Source organism: Ursus americanus, chromosome 26, assembly GCF_024610735.1.
Source record: "Ursus americanus isolate L20-20 chromosome 26, mUrsAme1.1.p, whole genome shotgun sequence".
Classification (NCBI taxonomy): domain Eukaryota; kingdom Metazoa; phylum Chordata; class Mammalia; order Carnivora; family Ursidae; genus Ursus; species Ursus americanus.
This window is the reverse complement of record NC_142152.1, coordinates 35,230,002-35,241,456: the sequence shown is the minus strand read 5'-3', so window position 1 is coordinate 35,241,456 and position 11,455 is coordinate 35,230,002. Positions and strand designations below refer to the sequence as shown.

General features: G+C 35.9%; 1 protein-coding gene and 1 non-coding gene across 2 annotated transcripts in view; both read left to right on the top strand.

Annotated features, from left to right (window-relative positions):
• The window catches only part of BTBD7 (BTB domain containing 7), a 78,424-nt gene that overhangs the window by 1,740 nt on the left and 65,229 nt on the right, over positions 1-11,455 (top strand). The window lies entirely within an intron of this gene.
• On the top strand, positions 1,708-1,812 carry LOC123803969 (U6 spliceosomal RNA). Its single transcript, XR_006783009.1, has one exon. It is a non-coding gene; the product is annotated as a U6 spliceosomal RNA (small nuclear RNA).

The following is an 11,455-nucleotide window of genomic DNA, read 5'->3' as shown; positions in this document are numbered from 1 at the left end:
ACCTGTGTTTGCTAGGCTATACCGCCTAGTTTCCATGTATTTTCTTGTTGAATTACAGCAGTTTCTTTGTTATGTGTCACAGATTAACCTTCAGAAATGCAATAATGTCAAATGATTCTGATCATGTTCTAGTCGGTGAAACTCACATATCAAAGTTGTACCTTCTGTTCAGTTACCCTGGTGATTATTGAAAATCTGCTTTGCGTTTTGCATTATATTAGTTGGGAGAGGAGAAAAAAAAGAAGTGTAATATATAGACTTTGCCCTCAGGAAAGATAAGATGTACCCTTATGAGTCTAGGAGACAATCTAGTACATTCTATGAATACAAAGAATGCTGTAGGTGTTCTGGTTAGAGGGGGATGAGTGAGGCCTCAGGAGTCTAAAGAACTTCCTGGAACACTTGGGACTTAAGCTAGCCTATGAGGGTTTAGATTTACAGAGATACTGGAGCAGTTACTCTGTGAGGGAAAAGCGAGAATATGATGTGGAGATTAGCTTTGGGGGAGGGGAATGGAGGGAAACTAGGATGAGCTGGCAACTGAATTTGGGAGACTGTAAGGAAAAAATCACACAGTTGGAAGGATATCTGTCTGGAAGGGTTTGAGTACTAGATTGAGGAGATTTGGATTTTCATCTTCTAGGGCAAGATATGGGGAGCCTTTGTAAGGTTGGAAGCCAGATATTAGTGTGATAAACCAGCAAGATGAACCTGTCAGTGATCTACAGGTTGAGTTTGAATGAGAGAATGGAATGCCCCAGCGATGACAGTAGCTGTTGCAGTTACCTAATATGAATAGATGAGAACCTAGGCTAGGATAGAGTCGGTAAGAAGGATGCATGGCAGGTGTTTTTGTTTTTATTGTGGTAAAATATACATAAACAAAAAATTTGATATTTTAACTGGTTTTAAGTATACAGTTCTGTGGCATTAAGTACATCCACATTGTTGGGCAACCATCACCACCTTCCATTCCTAGAACTCTTCATTTCCCCCCTGGAAACTCTATGTCTGTTAAACGCTGACTCCCCATTTCCCTTACCCCCAACCCCCTGGCAATCATTATCTACTTTTTGTCTGTATGAATTTGACTACTCTAGGTACCTCATGTAAGTGGAATCATACAATGTTTATCCTTTTGTGACCGGCATGATGTTTTTAAAGTTCATTCATGTTGTAGCATTTGTCAGAATTTCCTTCATTCTTAAGGCTGAATACTATTTCATTGTATGTATATACATCCATCTTTGTTCATTTATCTGTCAATGGATATTTGGTTTGCTTCCACCTTTTGGCTGTTATGAATAATGTTGTTATGAATGTGAGTGTACAAATGTCTTTTTGAATCTGTGCTTTCATTTCTTTGGGGTATATAACCGCCAAATTTTATATCCCCACCGGCAATGCACAAGGGCTCCAATTTCTCCACATTCTCACTAACACTTGTTGTTTTCTGTTATTTTGGTAATAGCCCTCCAAATGGGTGTGAAGTGGTTTATCGTTGTAAGTTGTTTTTTTTTTTTAACTAAATTTTTTTAAGTCCAACATGGGGCTCAAACTCACAACTCATGACCACGAGTCACGTGCTCCACCAACTGAGCCAGCCAGGTACCCCCATTGTAGTTCTGATTGTATTTCCCTAATGTTTAATGATCTCTTCTTGTGCTTATCAGCCTTTTGTATATCTTCTTTGGAGAAATATCTGTTGTGCTTGTTTCGGCAACACATATACTAAAATTGGAATGATACAGGGAAGATTAGCATAGCTCCTTCGTAAGGAAGACACAGATTTGTGAAGGTTTGGACTGTTGTGTGTCTTGCTCACTTCGTTGTGTCCAGAACTTGCACAAATACATGAAATAATTAAACACATACTTCAAGGATCTGATTACTGGTGACTGAGGGCAGCATATTTTCCAGGTTCTTCAAATACTAATTAACCATTAATTACTGGATGTCTCATGCCATATTGTAATATTCTTATTAAATTTTCTTTTAAAAAATATCTATTAAGGGGCACCTGGGTGGCTTAGTCGTTAACCGTCTGCTTTCGGCTCAGGGCGTGATCCCAGCATTCTGGGATCGAGCTCCATATCAGGCTCCTCTGCTAGGAGCCTGCTTCTTCCTCTCCCACTCCCCCTGCTTGTGTTCCCTCTCTCGCTGGCTCTCTCTCTGTCAAATAAATAAATAAAAATCTTTAATAAAAAAATATATCTATTAAGTTTTTTTTTTTAAATATTTTTATTTATTTATTTATTTATTTGACAGAGCAAGCGAGAGAGCACAAGTGGGGGGAGCGGCAGAGTGAGAGGGAGAAGCAGGCCCCCCGTGGATCAGGGAGGCCAGCGCGGAGCGATGCAGGGCTGGATCCCAGGACCCTGGGTTCATGCACTGAGCTGGAGGCAGACGCTTAACCAACTGAGCCACCCAAGCGAGCACTCTGCAATTAAGTTCTTTTACCATTTTTTAATCCAGTTGTTTGCTTTTTTGTTGTTGAGTTGTAGGAATTCTTTATATATTCTGGATATCAATCCCTTATCAGATATAAGATTTGCAAATATTATCTGCCATTCCATGCCATTACCTTACTCTGTTGAGTGGCCTTTGATGCACAAGTTTTTAATTTTGATGAAGTCTAACATACATAGTTTTTTTGTTGTTTTTGCTTATGTTTTGGTGTTATATCCAAGAAATGATTGCCAAATCCAAAGTTATGAAGCTTTCCCCCTAAAAAACTCTTACGTTTAAATCTTTGCATGCAGATATCCCGTTTTTCCCAGCACCATTTGTTGAAAAGACTGTGTTTTTCCATTGAATGGTTTTGGCATCCGTACTGAAAATGACTTGATTATATCATGCAAGGGTTTATTTCTGAACTCTCTATTCTGTTGGTTTGTGAGTCTGTCTTTATGCCAGTATCACATTGTTTTGATGACTTTATAGTAATTTTTGAAATCTGGAAGGGTGAGACCTCCAACGTTGTTCTAATTCAAGACTGTTTGGCGGCGGGGTGGGGGGGGGTACTGTTGTGGTCCTTTGAGATTCCAAATGAATTCCAGGGTGGATTTTTTCAATTTTTGAAAAAAAAATAAATGCCATTGGGATTTTTAAAATAGGGATTGCATTGAATCTATAGATTGGAGCAGTATTGACATATTAAGTCTTACAGTCCATAAACACCAGATATCTTTCAATTTATTTGTATTTTTAATTTCTTCCCACAACATTTTGTGGTTTTCAGTGTAAAAATCTTTCATCTCCTTGGTTAAGTTTATCCCTGAGTATTTTATTTTTTTTTATACTATCACAAATAGGATTGATTTCTTAATTTTCTTGTTGAATTGTTCATTGTTAATGTACACAGCTCATTTTTGTATGTTAACTTTTTATCTTGCAGCTTTACTGAAAGCATTTATTCTAAGAGGTGTGTGTATGTAATCTAGAATTTTCTACACATAAGATAATGTCTTTGAACAAAAATAATTTTACTTCTTCCTTCCAATTTGAATGCTTTTTATTTCTTTTTCTTGCCTAATTGTTCTGGCTACGATTTACAGTACTATATTGAATACAAGTGGTGAAAATATACATCCTTGTCTTGTCCTGATCTTAGAGGAAAAACTTCAATCTTTGACCATTCACTATGATGATAGCTGTGGGTTTTCCTTTATTATGTTGAAATAGTTTCCTTATATTCCTGGTTTGCTGAGTGTTTTAGCAAGTATGTTTTAATGAAAGAAAAAAAAATCTTCTTCATGGGTGCTGAGAGTGTCTCTAGCCTGGTGACAGGGAAAATTCTGCAATCTTTGGCAAAACAACATGTTAATGCCCGGTTGATATTTTAGGCATCATCTGTGTACATTTGCAGCATATTTTGGCTGAAAACAAATAGTACTATAGTTAATTCAGCAGGGAAGACTGACACTAATCAAATAATCATACAAATATATGCCTGAATAACTATAATTTTGTTCACAGCTGTATTCCCAGCATCTAGCATAGTGCCAGGCACACAGGTGCTCCGTACAGTTATTCATTGAATTCAGAAGCAGAAGACTTAAGATTTAAGCCAATAAGCTAAAAACTATATTGCTTATAATTTTTTAATGGAAAAGCATTTATTTTTATTTTATTTTAAACCATCTTCCCTGTTAACCCAGTCTTGGTACAATGGTAACAAAACAAAATCAGACTTCACCACTGTAAAAAGAAGCAGGCAAGTGATTTTTCCTAAAACAAGTGTCTTTAAAAGTGAGGCAACATCTTGTAAGTTGATAGTGGAAGTTGGTTATCAGAATCCAAAATTTCAAAGGGAGGCATAACTTAGAAGAAACTTTTCAGGTGCCTGTTGACTCCAGATTTATAATGCATTTCAAATATTCAGTACCTAGTTTATTTGCAAAACAAGTTCAGTATTCTTTTGATGCAAACTGCAGTGGTTTTTAGAAACCTGTTTTTAAATTTTTAAAATTTTGACAGTCTGTAAATTTGACATTGCAAATTGAGTTTTCACAACATACTATCTCAAATAACATAGAAACTTCAAAAATGTATAATGTGCTGTTATGTAAATTGATACTGAATCCATGTAGTGAACATTATGTTAGGGTTGGAATAAATAGGAATCACTTTAATTCAATACATAGAGCATCCTTTACATCACAGGACTCAAAAAAGTCTTTTGAGCATTGTTGGAGTTTTTAGATAGAACATTGGACTGGGAATCAAACCTCCATTCAGAGTCTGACTACTGTTTATAGGTTTGTGATTTTAAGCAAGCCATTTAACCTGTCTGGGGCTTAATTTTTCTCCAGAGAGAGAGTGTGCGCCCGCACGCGCACGTTTTACAAAGCAGCTTTGCCATCTTGTGTTTGCTATTCAATTCTTTCCCTTCCTGTTACCACTTTCTTACCAGTGTGAACTGTTTATTGAACATTCTGCCAACCATGTCTCTGCCATTTGTTCTTCCACTCTCCCTTTCCTTCTCTACTCTCTGTATTGCTACCACATTTTGTGTTTCTTAAAAAAACAAAAAAACAAACCAATTTGGGCATGTTATCTCCCTACTTAAAAAACCTGTGTTAACTTTCCACTGCTTATTAGGATAAAGTCCAAACTCAAGAGAGTTTGTAGACCATGTCCAACCTTAGATTTCCCATCACTCCAGCCATACCAAGTTGTTTCTTGTTTCCTGTGCTTCTGTTTTTCATGTGTTTATCACAGTGCTTGGAGTTCTTTCTCTTTGTCATCCAGGAGATTCTGAGAAGATGATTCATCACCCACTCCAGGGGTAGATTTTGATTACTCCAAGCCAGTCAGCTAAAGGCATTTCCCTGTAAACTGTTATTTGTCCCAGTCAGATTGAAGGGAAGGAGACATCCTATTTCTGAGGGAGAGGACCTTTTCCCCTTATTGTATATGAACAAGAGAATAGATGATCCCAGTTGCCACTGGCAGCTGTCTTGTGACCACAAGGGATGATGAAGCATGCTTGGAAGATGGTAGATCAGAGAGAATGAACGTAGGTCCATGATAACATCATTTTAGACACATACTGTACTGGGTCCTGGGGCTTTCCCTTCCATGGGATTTCTCCACCTGACAGATACATTCCTTATTGTTGAAGCCATTTCTTTGGAGTTATTTGCCATCAGAAATCTCCTTATTGAAACAGTCATGTTTATTCTTCAAGACCCAGTTCAAATATGACCTTTACCAGTAGTCATACACTCACTACCTTAGTACTTTGGCCCACTCTTCCAGCCCTGTTGCACTCTATAATCACTTGCTTGTATGTCTGACTCCTCCACATAACTCCTTGTACTTTGAGCCAAAGCCTACAGGATAGAGCACAGTGTCAGCAGTGAGTTGTTAGGATGAAATAATAACATGAAAAGGGGTTTTGTAAACAATTTTTAAATAAACTTGAGGTATGTTACTGTCTTTAAAGGGAAGTGGAGAAATCAATTAAACTAGATACACAGAGTGTTCTTTGCTTGTCCATAATTATTTTCTAAAAATGTTCACTTAGATAAAAAGTTTGACAGTCTCTGGCCACAGTTCCTTAAATTTTATGAAAAGTCTTACTAATGTTGGAGTCCTGGAAGGAGCAATAATGAATTGTGTGTTGTTACTGTGCAATTTCTTTCCTCCCTCCCTTCCTTCCTTTCCTTCCCTTTCCTTTTCCCCCCTTCCTTCCTTCCTTCGGAGACTTGAATGCCAGAAGTAACTTCAAGTATAATATGTGTATTTTTTTCCCTATATTTTGAAAGTGTATTCAGGTCTATTTTATCTGCGATTTATTTGTGAATTGTTCTTTAGAGAAAAATGCCATAATGGGCTTCATAAGACCTAATTATTCTTGTCTTCAGACTTTCCCAAAATATTTTTTGCTTGCTTGAGACTATACATGAGAATTTTCTGGTAAGCAAAAAAAGCTTTGTGGCAGAACTAGATGAATCGTAGCAAATGTTAGTAATAACTTATGACAGAGAAATCTCATTATAGCCTTAATTACAAAGTCATAGTTCTGTCACATGCTTCAACAATGAAGTCTGACAGAAGAGGAAGGATGGAAAGGAGAGTTAAAATTCCTGTCTCAGTATACTTCACCATTCGTTACCTGGGATGAAGTTTAATTTATAAATTAAGCACACTAAGAGATGAACAACAGTAATACACTTGATCTTAGCCAAAAGGCCAAGAAATGATCAACAACAATAACAATTTTAACAATATAATGTAATAAAAGTTATGTGAATGTGGTCCCTCCCTCTCAAGATATCTTATTGTACTGTACTAACCCTTCTGGTGATGATGTGAGATGATAAAATAAATGCCTGTGTGATGAGATGAAGTGAGGTGAGTGACCATAGGCATAGTGGCGCAGCGTTAAGCTACTGTTTTACCTTCTGACAATATACACTGCGGAAGGTGAATCCATGGATAAGGGGAGACTACTGTAGCTACACTTAAAAATTATTTCTAATAATTGAATATCTCTTTTAATGATTCCGTTACTGGTTTAGATTTTCTTAACCTATTTAGAATGATGATCTATGAGATTTCCATAGTGACTATTCCTAGGTTGTTCATGACTCAGAGATTATCTTTTTTAAATCATTTAAACAGCTAAAAGATAACAAATTTCAGACCATGTGAGATATACATTTATAAAGTAGGCATTTTATTTAAGAAGTATTTCATAACTAGAAATACTAGGAGAACACTAAGAATATATAGTTTCATTTTATTATCAAAAACACAGATTACCCCCCCCCCCCCCGCAAAGTTAAGCTATGAGCCAAAGTTCTAAGAACCAGGGTCATCTCCTCATTTCTTTGCATTCTTTCCCTCAATTTCTAGTTTAGAAATTCTAATGGTTACACTTAAAAGAATGTTGCTTAGATTAGTGGAATGCGATGTACTTTTATATTCTTTTAAGAATGCATTTTTAATAGGAAATAAAAGTATCAGCAGGGGACTGACAGCTGTTTTGAATTACAATAGGTTATATTAGAAAAAGACCACATGGGCTTAATAAGATTCTCCTAAGCAAAATTCTAACAAGTAATCTCTATTTGCAGTAATACCATGGAATTTTATAGAAAAATGCCATTTTAAAGTATATGGTAACTACACTTATGGTGAATATTGGGTAATGTACAGAATTGTCAACTCACTGTGTTGTACACCTGAAATTTAATATAACATATATGTCAGCCATACCAAAAAAGATACCTTCATTTAATATATATAAAAATGTTTTCTTGACTTTTTTGATGATGGTTGGGTTGGGAAAATACTATTTTTAATACAGGATCTTGAGCTACTAGCTACAGATCCACACTCTTTTATTTATAATTTAAATTTCCAAAAGTCCTGAAAACCATTTTTTAGGGAGACTCATTTGATGACAAACACTGATACGACCTGGATTCATTTGGCAATAAAACCTGATCTAAACTAACATAGCTTAGTTTAAATATTTAATATACTTTACTGTAAAATGTTAATTTGTTTGATTATGGGGTGCTATGCTAAACCTAACTAGGGGGATTTACATAATTAGAGTAAATAATCCACATACTATATTACTTTCTTAGAAAAGAAAGAAAGAGGAGGGGAAAATTCTGAATTTTAGAACATATCTAGCTCCAGAGGTTTCTACCTGATGAGAGATTGTGGACCTGTATTCTGAATAATACTTTTAAACTGGTAATGGGCATTAAATATATTTTTTAATGGTGGAACTAAGGTTGAAAGACAGTATAGTGTTTAACACTCAGTAGTTTAATTCTGTAGATAAAGTTTAATTATCAAAAATGTGGGGAGAATATATAAAAAGTAGAATAAACTCACTGATTGCCTCATGGGTTTAACTGTAATTAAACATATATTACTTAAAATTAGATGCTGGAGTAGAGAGATAGGAGAAGGAAGTTACTAGCTAATTTTATTACTGCTTCTATCAGGGAGCCATTGGATAGTCGCTAAAAAAAGAGGGAATTTGGGATATTATATAGAAGTATTAGTAAGGTTGACATTTTATATGCCCATCTGGTCCCAAGATTATGGCCAGTCGGATATCAGGGTCATCAAAAATAATTTGGAGGTTGCCAAGGACCTGTTTTAGAGTGTTTTCAAGTCTGACCAAGAACTCTTACATTTGGCGGGGTGGAAGAAGTATTAATAAAGTTACCTATGGGGCAGGGAGAGGTGAATTGAGAGTAGACAGGGAGAGCATTCTTTGAATATATCTTGTTTTGTGGTTTTGACTTTAAACCCATATTTTACAGAATTATGTAACAGTTAATTAAATTAAAGATTCAATGCCTAAAAATCAAAAGTAACATAAAACTTACAAGTGTTCTTCCAGCTAGTGATACACAGAGTAAACTACTCCAAGTGACTGACATACATGGTAATTTATAGGATATCTTGAGTTGGGTAATATCCTAAAGGTAGAAAGAATTACAAAAAATAAACATAAAATGATTTTCTTTATCATGTTGTTGATGGTGGATAGTACTGACATTTTAATTCTCAGCTGTTGCGTGTATACAGTGAGATAAAAGTAAATGAACTGTTATGTAGGCAGCATTGAGAATAAGGTTTTGGCATGTAAGAAAGGAGAAATAGATGAAGGATCAATGAGATTAAGTAAAAACCCTACAAATCTGAAATGAGTTGGAAGCATCAGTATAAACTCATGTATTTGTTTGTATCTATGTACATGCTTATATATATGTGTATAAAATTACCTATCTCTGTGTACTAAAAAGGAACTTAGCTCCTATAGCACCCAGATTGTGGTTTCTAAATACCATTTTCTACTGAAAGAAATCAGAGCTTCTTTAAAGAGATGGTTGAGGGGCATCTGGGTGGCTCAGTTGGTTAAGCATCTGCCTTCTGCTCAGGTCATGATTCCAGGGTCCTGGGATCGAGCCCCATGTTGGGCTCCCTGCTCAGCAGGGAGACTGCTTCTCCATCTCCTGCTGCCCCTCCCCCCTGGTGTGTTTTCTCTCTCTCTCTAATAAGTAAAATCTAAAAAAAATGAAGAGAGAGATGGTTGATTCCATGTCTAAGGCAAGAAAAATACAAGATATGTCTGGAATAAGATGTAATCCCAGAAAGCAAAGAAGCTATCAGAAACAGTAAGATTGTGTTATAAGGTCTTAGGGGCCAATTTGAATAAGTTTCCACTATCCAAATGTGGGACAGTCTGTGCCTCAATAAGGATAACTGCAAAGGATTGAAGCCCATCAAGTACATTTAAATCCATAAATCCATAGCATTCTTTTAAACTTGTTGATCATCATTAGAAAATGCCGGGAAATTCATTGTTTTGAAAATTAGTAAATAAAACTAAGGAATCATTCATTTATTCTGCCTTTTCTACGCAAACTTTGTATCAGAAAAGTGAATAGTTGATGAGTCACTTTCAGAAAACTTCCAGCTAATGAATAAAGAAGGGATGATAGAATAACACCATGTTGCAACTCCTAATTAATGACCCTAGATGGTGATCATTGATAACTGTTAATATCGCAGACTGAGAAGTAGACATTTTGTACCTATTGCTGGAATTACACATCACCATCTGTGAAGCAGTCTTGGCAAAATAAACTTTAAAAAATATGGAAATTATCCTGAATCTGATCAAGTCACTAATTCTATCATTTACAGCAATTACAGGGACCAGAGGAACATATTAAACTACATCGTGGTGATACGTTTGGCATAATCCACAGTGTGGGAAACTATCATCTGATTTTTTTTCAACAACAACAACAAAAAATCTCAAGAGGGAGAAAAGAGTGGGTGGGGAAGGAACCTATTTAAGAGACATAGTCATGCAGTCACAATGTATCAACCTTATTTGGATCCTGAGTCAAACAAACAAAGAAAAAGTAAACCAACTGGGGAAATATGAACACTGCGTGGGAAGTTCATATTAAGGAATTACCGTTCATTACTGTAGATGTAATAATGGTAATGTGGTTGTCTCTACATCTTTTCTCTTAGAGATGTGTGAAGAAATATTTACAAGTGAGATAATATATGCTATCTGGAATTTGCTTCAAATAATCCGGAGGGATTGGGTAGAGAATTAATTGGGATGTAGTGATACAAGACTGCTGCAAATTGGTAATCATTGAAACTTGGTGATGGACGGAGATTACTATTCTCTTCTACTTTTGTACTTTTTTTCTTTATTACAGAAATTGCAAAAAGTATCTTCTGCAAAGGAGGAAAAAACAAGTAATAGGAAGGAGTGAAAATAGAGAAGCATAGTCACTCAGAGTGGTTGATATTTATGGAGTATAATCCACAATCCGGAAACTTTTTATTGTTCACCAACAGTGCAGGACACTGGAGATTAATTTAAGATCTGTTCTTTAATCTTAATTGAGTGATAAAATAGAAACTTTAGCAATTTAAGACTTGAGTAACAAGAACAGTGTGCTGTAGACAGAGAAGTTTAAAGAAGACATGGCTGTTCTCTTTGGAAAGGTTGGTATAGGACTAAAGACTTGAGATGCTTTCTTGTTGAGACAAAACAGTAGATTAAAGATCAGAATGCCTAGGATCTAGTTTTGTCTTTGCCGTTTTACAATATATTTTACTTTGGATAAGTCACTTCACCTTTCTGCCTTCCCTGCCTCATTCAGGGATCAGAGAACGAAGCCTGTCCTGTCTACATTGAAGATTTGATGTGAAAATAAAATTAATTACTGTGTGAAAAGCACTTTGTAAACTATATGGTCCTCTTTTAAGATACTCCCACTATACTCATTAAAAGAATGTAAAGAAAGGAAAGAGATTGCTTTCCTGTCTGTTTTAATGGAGATTTTCCCCACTTACCCTTTTTAAATTGTGGTTAAAAGAGGCACCTGGGTGGCTCAGTCCTTTAAGCATCTGCCCTCAACTCAGGTCATGATCCCAGGGTCCT